This window comes from Pygoscelis adeliae, unplaced genomic scaffold (assembly GCF_000699105.1).
Source record: "Pygoscelis adeliae isolate BGI_AS28 unplaced genomic scaffold, ASM69910v1 Scaffold113, whole genome shotgun sequence".
In the NCBI taxonomy this organism is placed as follows: Eukaryota; Metazoa; Chordata; class Aves; order Sphenisciformes; family Spheniscidae; genus Pygoscelis; species Pygoscelis adeliae.
Window position 1 is genome coordinate 4,043,588 of NW_008825108.1, and position 9,191 is coordinate 4,052,778.

The following is a 9,191-nucleotide window of genomic DNA, read 5'->3' on the forward strand; positions in this document are numbered from 1 at the left end:
TTAGTCGCCTTGCTCACGCCTTGGGCCCGCGGGGATCCACCGGCCGCGGCTTGAAAAGAGTCGGGTTGAGCACCGAAGGCGGTTAAAACTTAGCTCCTTTGATTGTCGGTAACGTCCTTCCCCTCGCACTGGGAAAAATCATCTTCTGGTTGAGCAGTGCCCTGGGGAAGGAAACCTGGACCCCCGCTGCCGTCGCAGGTCCCTTATCGCTGCCAGCCGCTCTTCTGTATCTCTATTGGCAGGCTTCATAAATGGCTCACTTCCAAAAGGGTGCATTCGCGTGTTGTCTGAAGGTGTTTTGCTTAACGTACTCGCTGATAATTGAGATGAGCTTCAGGCGTTTGCTTGAAACAATAGTTTTCACAGACTGTGTGTTATAGCAATGCTGTATAGAATTCCTTTTCCGGAAGGAGGAAAGCCATCAATTCCTGTGTGTCGCTGAAGATGTTTCTGACAACGAGATACTGCTGCTTGTGGAACTACTGTCCAGACAAAACAGAGTTCTTGGGACTGAGGACAGGAAACCTTTTAAAACTGCTGATTTTTCATCTGGAAGTTTTCTTAACGTCAATCGTTTCAACTTAATCACAGGAAATGTAAATCTATTTGATCCGTTAAGTGTTAACACAGCGGAGGCCCCACTGATGCTTGTAAATATCAACCTAACTTTCGAAGCTTTGAAAAGGCAGTAGTTGACACCGAGCCCTTAGCCCACAGCAAACGTTTTGGGCGGTAGGAGGAGTGCGTATGGGGTGTTGCTCCCCACTTTGTCGGGTCTGTTCTCCAGCTAGTGAGAGTTTAGAGTTGATATAGTACTGGTCTTAAACAGAGGGGAAGAGAGAAGAACGTGCTTTCACTTGTCGGCTATCAAATAGCTGTAGAAGGGACTGATGAAATTCTCTGTGGGCTGTTTTGTTTTGGAGTTCCCTGCAAACTTCTGAGGATGTTTGTTGTTTTAGCCATGTAGTAGTTTTTCATCAAAACTCCTGAGCTTTGAAGTAGTTTGTTTTGTGAACATACGACTTTCTAAAACTCAGCCGTAGAGCCTTCCTTTCCAGAGGCTGATTAAATGCAGCCCGCTTCGAAATTGAAACTAGTTGAGAAAAGAGATACGTGTGATTGGGCTCACTTGTGAGCTCTTTGGCTTCTTTTTTCCATTGTTGTGGGTTGTGAAGATGTTGTAAGTAAACTGAATTTGTCGAGACTGATACAGCTTAGACCTAGCAACGAACAGATCTTTTTTCTACTTTAATCATAGGTCATGGAAAGAGCTCCTTTTAAACATGCTGCTCTGTCAAATTAGTTAAAAACTGACTTTTCAGTAAAGGGCCATCCAGCTCATATTTCTGCCACACGCGTGAACTTCTGGGGTACTTCACGCTCTGTTTTATAAACGCTTGTTAAAGCTTGTTAACTTGTACAACATAAGGAGGAATTTTTTGATGTTGCAGGAAAAAAAATGTTGGACCTGTACACTTTTTACAGGGAACTGAATCAGGACAGAAAGTCAGACTGATGTGCTCCTGTTCTTTCATTAGTGCTTACTGTATTATCTCAGGTTTTTTACTCCAACGGGAAGTAAAATGCTGAAATTGATAGAAAGTAATTTTTGGGGAAAAGAAGTTTATTGAAGATTGCTCTTTTTTAGATTGCTTTTTTTTTTTAATTCTGTTGACGTGATCAAGGAGGGTCTTAGGTGATGCAGTACTTACCCTTTTTCTTTTGACTGCTCTTATGCTTTCAAAGAAATGTTTGTGCAGTTACCTAGTACAAGAAACTATGCATGTTTTATCTTCTGTGAAGTTGTGTTCCAGCTCCCTCTCCGTCCAGTAAATCTTTGCATAGAGTACTTGGCCAAGTTTTAATAAACTGTGTCAAGTCAGTTATTAGGCTTTCACCTCTTCACTGACTACTGTTTTACCACCTGCCCCCCCACTGTGTTTCCCACAACTTCTGTTTCCTGAAACCTGCAGGGGAGTTTTTGAACGGGTTTTTCTCCTTTCTCCCTCCCCATGTGTCCTGGTTTTCGCTGGGATAGAGTTAATTTTCTTCCTAGTAGCTGGTACAGCGCTGTGGTTTGCATTTAGGATGAGAACAATGTTGATAACACACCGATGTTTCAGTTGTCGCTAAGCAGTGCTTATACTAGCCAAGGACTTCTCAGCTTCCCGTGCCCTGCCAGCAAGAAGCTGGGAGGGGGCACAGCCAGGACAGCTGACCCAAACTGCCCAGAGGGATATTCCATACCATGTGACATCATGCTCAGTATATAAAGCTGGGGGGAGTTGGCCGGGGGGTGGTGACCGCTGCTTGGGAACTGGCTGGGCATCGGTTGGCAGGTGGTGAGCAATTGCACTGTGCATCACTTGCTTTGTGTATTGTTCTTATTATTACTATTATTATTTCCCCTTCCTTTTCTGACCTATTAAACTGTCTTTATCTCAACCCATGAATTTTAGGGTTGTTTTTTCCCCCATTTCTCTCCCCCATCCCACTGGGGGGTGGGGAGCGAGTGAATGGCTGTGTGGTGTTTAGCTGCCTGCCGGGTTAAACCGCAACACCATGCTGTGAAATTTCTGTCACTTTAGGCTGTCTCTCAAATAATTTATCTGTTAGCCTCTTGGGCTTCTGTTTCGGAACAGAAAAGAAATTTGTGGCAGAAATTACATGCCATTATATAGTTAAAACTTCCCAATAGGCCAAGCAGTGTGGTTTGGGTTGGGTGGGGTTTTTTTTAGTGAATCTACATCAAGCTCTGGGTTACTCAAATTTAGTAATAACAGAAGAAAACTTTTAATGTTCAACAAACCAGAGAATTGTGAAGGAAGACAGAAAAAGACCTTCAGTGAAGAAATAGTGACAGCTGTTTTCTGGGAAAGAGGATGGTCTTGCTACCTAAAAGTGTGGGTTTTTCTTCAGTATGTGCAATGTGATAGAAGCAGTACAAACACAGAAGCTGATGATCCTATTCCCCAAACTGTAATGTGGAAATCTTGGTGGAGTAAATTGTGGCTCATAATACAGTATGCTGTTAATGAAGATCTTGCTTCTATGGCAGATGTACTATACTGTTGGGGACGAGGGGAGCAGTAGTTGAAAGCTTTTTGAGGCGGGTATTTATACAGTCCCTGTTTTTACAGGAAATGAAACAGCATAGTTCTTCACCTAGGCTGTTTCGGTGAATTGGTGAGGAAGTAAAAAATACTACTTCTAAATGTCAAACAATTCTTTACTGAGTGAACTTTTTTTTTTCCCTCCCCCCCACTTCTGATGTGGTCATAATGATGTTGAATTGATAAAGCTTTTCTATTTTGTTAGCCAGCCTTTGCAATTAACTTTTATTATAACAGGTAGTTGATGGTAATATGGTTCAGAAATATATCTCTTTCAAGATACAAGAGGCAATGGGCACAGTCTTGGTGTTTTGTTTTTTTTAAAAAACAAACAAACAAACCCCCCCCCAACAACAAAAAAGGTTTTTCCCAAAGGCTTTGATTCATTTTAGAGGACTGTTTCTGGATTTTGCTTGAGTGATTTCTTTTGCTGTTGTCTTGTGTTTTGGGTAAAGTTGATAACCTCTCTGTTTAACTTCAGCCTGTCAATAGTTCCCTTCCTTCCCTCTGCTGCTTACAGTTCTTTTGCTAATACAGAGTGGAGGGTCATGCTTAGTTTACAGCTGGAGCAACGTAAAGGGCTTTGTAAGCCTCTTGCTTCCATTGAAAACATATGAGCAAATATTGAGACTGGTGTGATTTTTTTCACAAGTTTGCTCGATGCTGGAAGGTCTAATTGTAACTACAAAGTAGAAAAAATAAATTATTTACTTTGAAAAATTAACGTTCACTTTCATGATATTGGGAATTAGTAGAGGAGATATATTGTTACTGCTTTGTGGACTTACTTTGACCCTGGACTTGAAGAATCTGCATCATCTTGGGAATGTTTTTATAAATGAACTTCTGATGAAGGAGATGGTTTCTCTGCCTAAGAAACGCCATCAGTTTAGACACAGTAGAAGCACCTCTTTGTAGCTTTATCTTAAAACAAACACTTGGCCAGCTTGTGGGAACAGCATGCTTTTCTGGTAATTTGCCTCAATTAATTTTTGTAATTTCATACCGTAGTAGAGAGACTTGGTGGAGCTTGATGTTTTGAGGACTGACATTGACTTTTAAAAGGAAGGCGTATGTGCAGTGTTGAACCCCATAAACTGAGTGAGTGATGTTTAGGAAACAGTGCTCCTAATAGGGCACGGATTAGCAGCAGATACATTAGTCAAAGTGTTTTATTCAGAGTAACTGGTTCTGGATTGTAAACAGTTGGAATCCGGTACAGTATTTTGCTATGTTTGTTATAAAACAATGTTTTATTCCATCTGTACTCTACAACAAGGAAATCTGTTGCAGATGTAATGTATATAGTAGCATAAGAAGCCTCTTGAGAGCAGCTAAAAGTGTTTGACAGATGGTAAGAGGCATTTGGGAAGTGAGATTTACGTTTTGAGGAAGTGGTTTGGACTTTGGTGTTAGGAGAGGAATAAATAAACCTCATTTTCTTCACACTCTTAATTGTGGATGTGAGGTTTTATCTCAGCTTGTTCCCTCAGCACAGGGTGCAGCACTGATCCCTCATCCACTAAAAATGCTACATCTGTCTCTTTGGAAGTTCTTATGGTTCCAGTGATTTTGATAGACACACTCCCATATTGTATCTGATCTTCCTCTTTTTTCATTCAACCATTTATTCATCCATTTTAAAGCGTTCCTGTTGCATCTAAGCTTGGGCTAGTTCATATGCTATCTGTATGTTCCTACATTTTCCAGTTCAATAATCCTGTCACCCAGTGTTAGTGTTGTAGTACTGCAGAAGCTGTTAATATGACTATTCAGTTGAGATAAGGGAAAACAGCTTGTTTCTTCCGGTTATCTTTTGCTTGTCCGCAAACCGAAGCTATGGTATTCTGCAGGTTATTTTAAAGACTAGCAGGTTGCTTTTTAAAAGGCTTGGACTTGGAAGTGCAGCTATATTACTGGTCATTTAAACATGTGCAAGAACACTAAATTCAATAAAAATATTTTTTCACAACTTAGTCATGCATATTGTAGGTGACTTTTTTGATTGACAGTTTTAGCTATTTAAGGAATTATGCATCAGAAGAAAATACGTTGGTTTTAATATTGATGTGTTAAAGCTGATAGTAAGCAGGTGGTCCAGTAAACTGAGTTGGGTACTTGACTGTGGCTTGGACTTTACTTATCTTAGTGTCATCAAACATCAGGAATAAAACTCCTTAACACTGGGTGTATTGAAGAGCAGGCATTACTTTATTTGGCCGGGTGCATGGGGGATCTCTCCTCCTAGCATGCACACTGTATGTTGCATCAACTGTCCCTTCTATGGCTCTTCGATATACATATTCATAATAATTTCTTGGAATAATCATACATATTCATTATATTTCTGAGAACTAATTATAATATCTGCATAGTCTTTCACGTATGCATTTTGAGTCCTTAGGAGCATCTACAGGTGTCTTAGGTGGTCTCTGGTGGTCTCCGCAGGAGAACTTTTCTTGAACCTTTGGGCCCTTCTCCTTACATGGTGACAAATTGGCTCATGACTGCCATTTGCCACAGTTTTGGTTGTCCTTGTCTGGTTTCTGCTAGTACTTATCTATCTCATGATGTGCTCGTTAGCTTTGGCCTTGTATGCTTGACCCATGCTTGATTAATCCAGCTGTTTATCTTACAACTATTTACAACATTAGGAATAGCTTTAATAAATTAAAGGATACTTTTCACCTCTCCTTTTGCCTCCAAAGTAACAAATAACCCCTGTAAATGATTTACTTGGCTCTTCAAATGGCAGAAGCATCATTCCAAACCTGGGTTTGTCTCATGTACAGTGGGTCTTTTTTAAGTACCTACAGAGGGCCTCATCTCAATGGTTGACATGTTTTTCCTCAAAAAGATGTTTTTTAGATGTTGTGTTTCTTATAGATGATTTGGAGACTTAAGACAAACAGCTTGTTACTCAGAACTAGATGATGCTACTTAGAAATAGTGTTATATTGTTGATAAGAGGTTTGTGTGGTAAATTATAGGTTCAGTTCGTGTCTAGTTCATGAATTATAAAAGATTCCTGGCTGCATTCTAAAGGAGAAATGTGACATTTTAAGATTCACGAAACACTTATTGCCAGGTACACAGCAAGTTCCTTTGCTTGAAATTTTATGTGGAATTTTTGTTTCTAATTACTGTTAAGACACATAGTAAAAAGGATGCTTTTACAGGCAAAGTGAGTACTTTTCTAGGTAAAATATGGGCAATGCTTGCTTAAATATTGCATTGACTGATCTCATTTTTTAGTTAATATATTCAGGTTTTATGGTCTTGCAGTCTTTGCAAATTTAAAAAAAAAGTATGATGATGCTGTAAATCTGTGATTAGATACCCCTCGAGTGGCACTGACTTAAGAAACGTGTTTACTTGAGAGCTTAGCTTCCTCTGCCTAGTTGCGGTATAGTGGAAAAGATCACTCAATACAAGGATATGCGGAGATGAATATAAGCCTTTTTCAGTACTTGATAGCATATTTTTTTCTTTATTCTTGCATGTTAAACTCTGATGTAAATACCTGCTTATGGACCACTGTTTTTTCTTTGAAGCAGGCCATAGCATGAGAGGCCCTCCATGGTCTGTTTCTGCAGGTGATGTCAATACTGTAGAGCAGATACCCGGAGTTAGGGAAGGATACTGCTCTCAGTCTCAAATAACTCTCCACAAGTTTGTCACCCCCTGCTCAAGCAGTTCCTTCCAGACCCGTCTCAGAGGTGGCTGCCCGAGGGCCCTGCTGCGGCGTGCTCCTCCGTGTGTGGGGACATGTGGTGGAAAGGAGCAGGGAAGGAGTCTTGTTCCTTGTGCAGTGGGGTGCTGCTGCTGCCGAGAGGAGGAGGAGACAGTTTGCTCGCAGTGGAGGTTTTAATGCAACTCGTGAACCTTTACGCTGCATAAAGCAAATACTGTTCTTAAACACAGAAGGGATAGCTGGGATATTGTTTAGACATTAAACCAGTGAGTCTGCATAAACTGCAGTTTGTTGTTTTCCGACTGTGGGACTTGAGTCCTGCAGCACCATACTGTACCAGGACCATTGTTCATCACTGGAGAACTAGTCTAAGAGAAGGACTACAGCCTGAAAACAAATATTGAATGTGGCTCTAGAAGATCGCCAGCCTCCTTCCTTGCGTGACTTTACCTTTGTCCGATAAGAGCTCCATTATAAGGCTTTCAGTGTAGGCAGTTTCTTTTGCATAATTGAGACCTCTTGTGATATTTCTTTTAGTATTTTTTCCAGTGGAAAGCGATCAGAAGAACAAGTTTATTTGTGTCTCTGAACTGAACTGAGCCAGTTCAGATATCCATTTAGAGTAGTGCAATCAACTGCATAATGCATGGAAAATGTTTTGGTTGAAACAAATGTATTATGAGGGTGTATGTATGTACATAATGCAGTGTATGTTACTTGGGCCTGTCTCTGAGTGTGAACCATTTAACCATTTTTTCCCCCTCATCCCCACCCTCACGTGTGTAGCATGAAAATGAGGCAGCTCATTTGCTCGATGGATTTATTTATTTGTCCTTTCTTAGACAGTTTACCATTGGTGTATCTCTCAACTTGTAGACGGGCACAGATAATCTTTGTGCTTCTTGTGTAGGAAGGTGGCAGTAGTGCCGACTCCTGGTCTGTATTGCCCCCTGCACCCTGGCTGCTGAACGTGAAGCTGCGTTTGTGTGTGTGCGCTTTACTGAACACTGGGTCCCTGGAGTTACAATTGGGAGCTAAACTAAATGTAAGTGGTAGGAGTGGTGCTCGGTGGAGGACCAGGGAAGCTTTGTTTCAGTCTTTGGTCATTTCCAGGTGAAGACAGCCTGTGAAGTCAACCAAGCACTTTAGAAAACGGACCTCTCTTCCCCTGAACAGGTGGATGTATAATTTAATGTTTTTGGAAGAAGTCACCTGCTCTATGCTCTTAACATAACTAGTGCTAGCGTTACCCTGTTTTTCCAGTAGTCCTGGAAGCTGCTGCACTGCTCTTTTTGAGGGACTATTGGACACTCAAGGTTAGTCTTTTTTTTTTTTTACAATCTAGAAGACTGAGTAGTTTAAAAAAAAAATAGTACTTTAAATACTTAAAACACACTGATCTTATTAATACATAGTCCATGTATAAATACAGAATACGGTATCCACCGACATTAGGCTGATGTGTATAGGATGGTAACTAAGAGAAACTTTAACTTTTTCTAATATACTAGTCCTAGCAATATAGGGGTGGTCCTGAGTTGAAATATTAACATGATGAAAATGACAAGAATTGAAGAAAAGTGGCACAGCTATTGTTCCTTTTAGCAAACAATCTTTGAGTAATTACTAATATGTTTAATCCAAGTCTGGAGGAAACAAAGTTTGTGTAGAAGCTGAAACAGAGTTAAAAATAAAAAAAAAACTTTAAAATGATTTGTTGAAGACCTCAAATAATAGCTAGTGTGATTGGGAGGAAAAACTGCAGAGGAAAAGTCCTGTAGACTTGGGTCAGAAACAGGCATCAACTCGGGGTGAATTTTGCTAGTAGGAGCTGTACAGTTGAGTAACTGGTTATGCTGCAGCAGAAGTTAATGCAGAAATGCTCTCTTCTCTTAATGCTCATTCTTCTTAATGCACTCTTCCCCCTTTGGGAGGGGAAGAGAGAGGTCTGTGCATCAGATAGGTCTTGTATTGAGGAGCCAAGATCCAAGGTCTACAAGAATAAATTTCAGGATCAATAATAGTGTTTAGACTTGCGTGATTTCCAGCTTTCCAGATGCCAGACCATGAGTAAGTCTCTGAGTAAGATACGTGTTCTTCTGCTATTTCCCTTTCTTATGGGGAGAGCTGACAATACTCTCTGCTTCTCTGTGGTATTGCCGCCTTTTTTTCCCCAATCATACTCTTTTCCAATTCGGGCGATGTCATGAAAGTTATGGTAATGTGGAGGAAGGGAGCAGAAGGAGGATTGAATAAGGCTGTTATTCTTACCCGAAGCAGCAGGTAGGGTTAATTTAGTGTGACTGGACATCTGGCCATGCTTCTTGTAGCTGACATCTGACTTAAGGTGGATGTAATGTGCACATCACTAATGGAGGAGTATC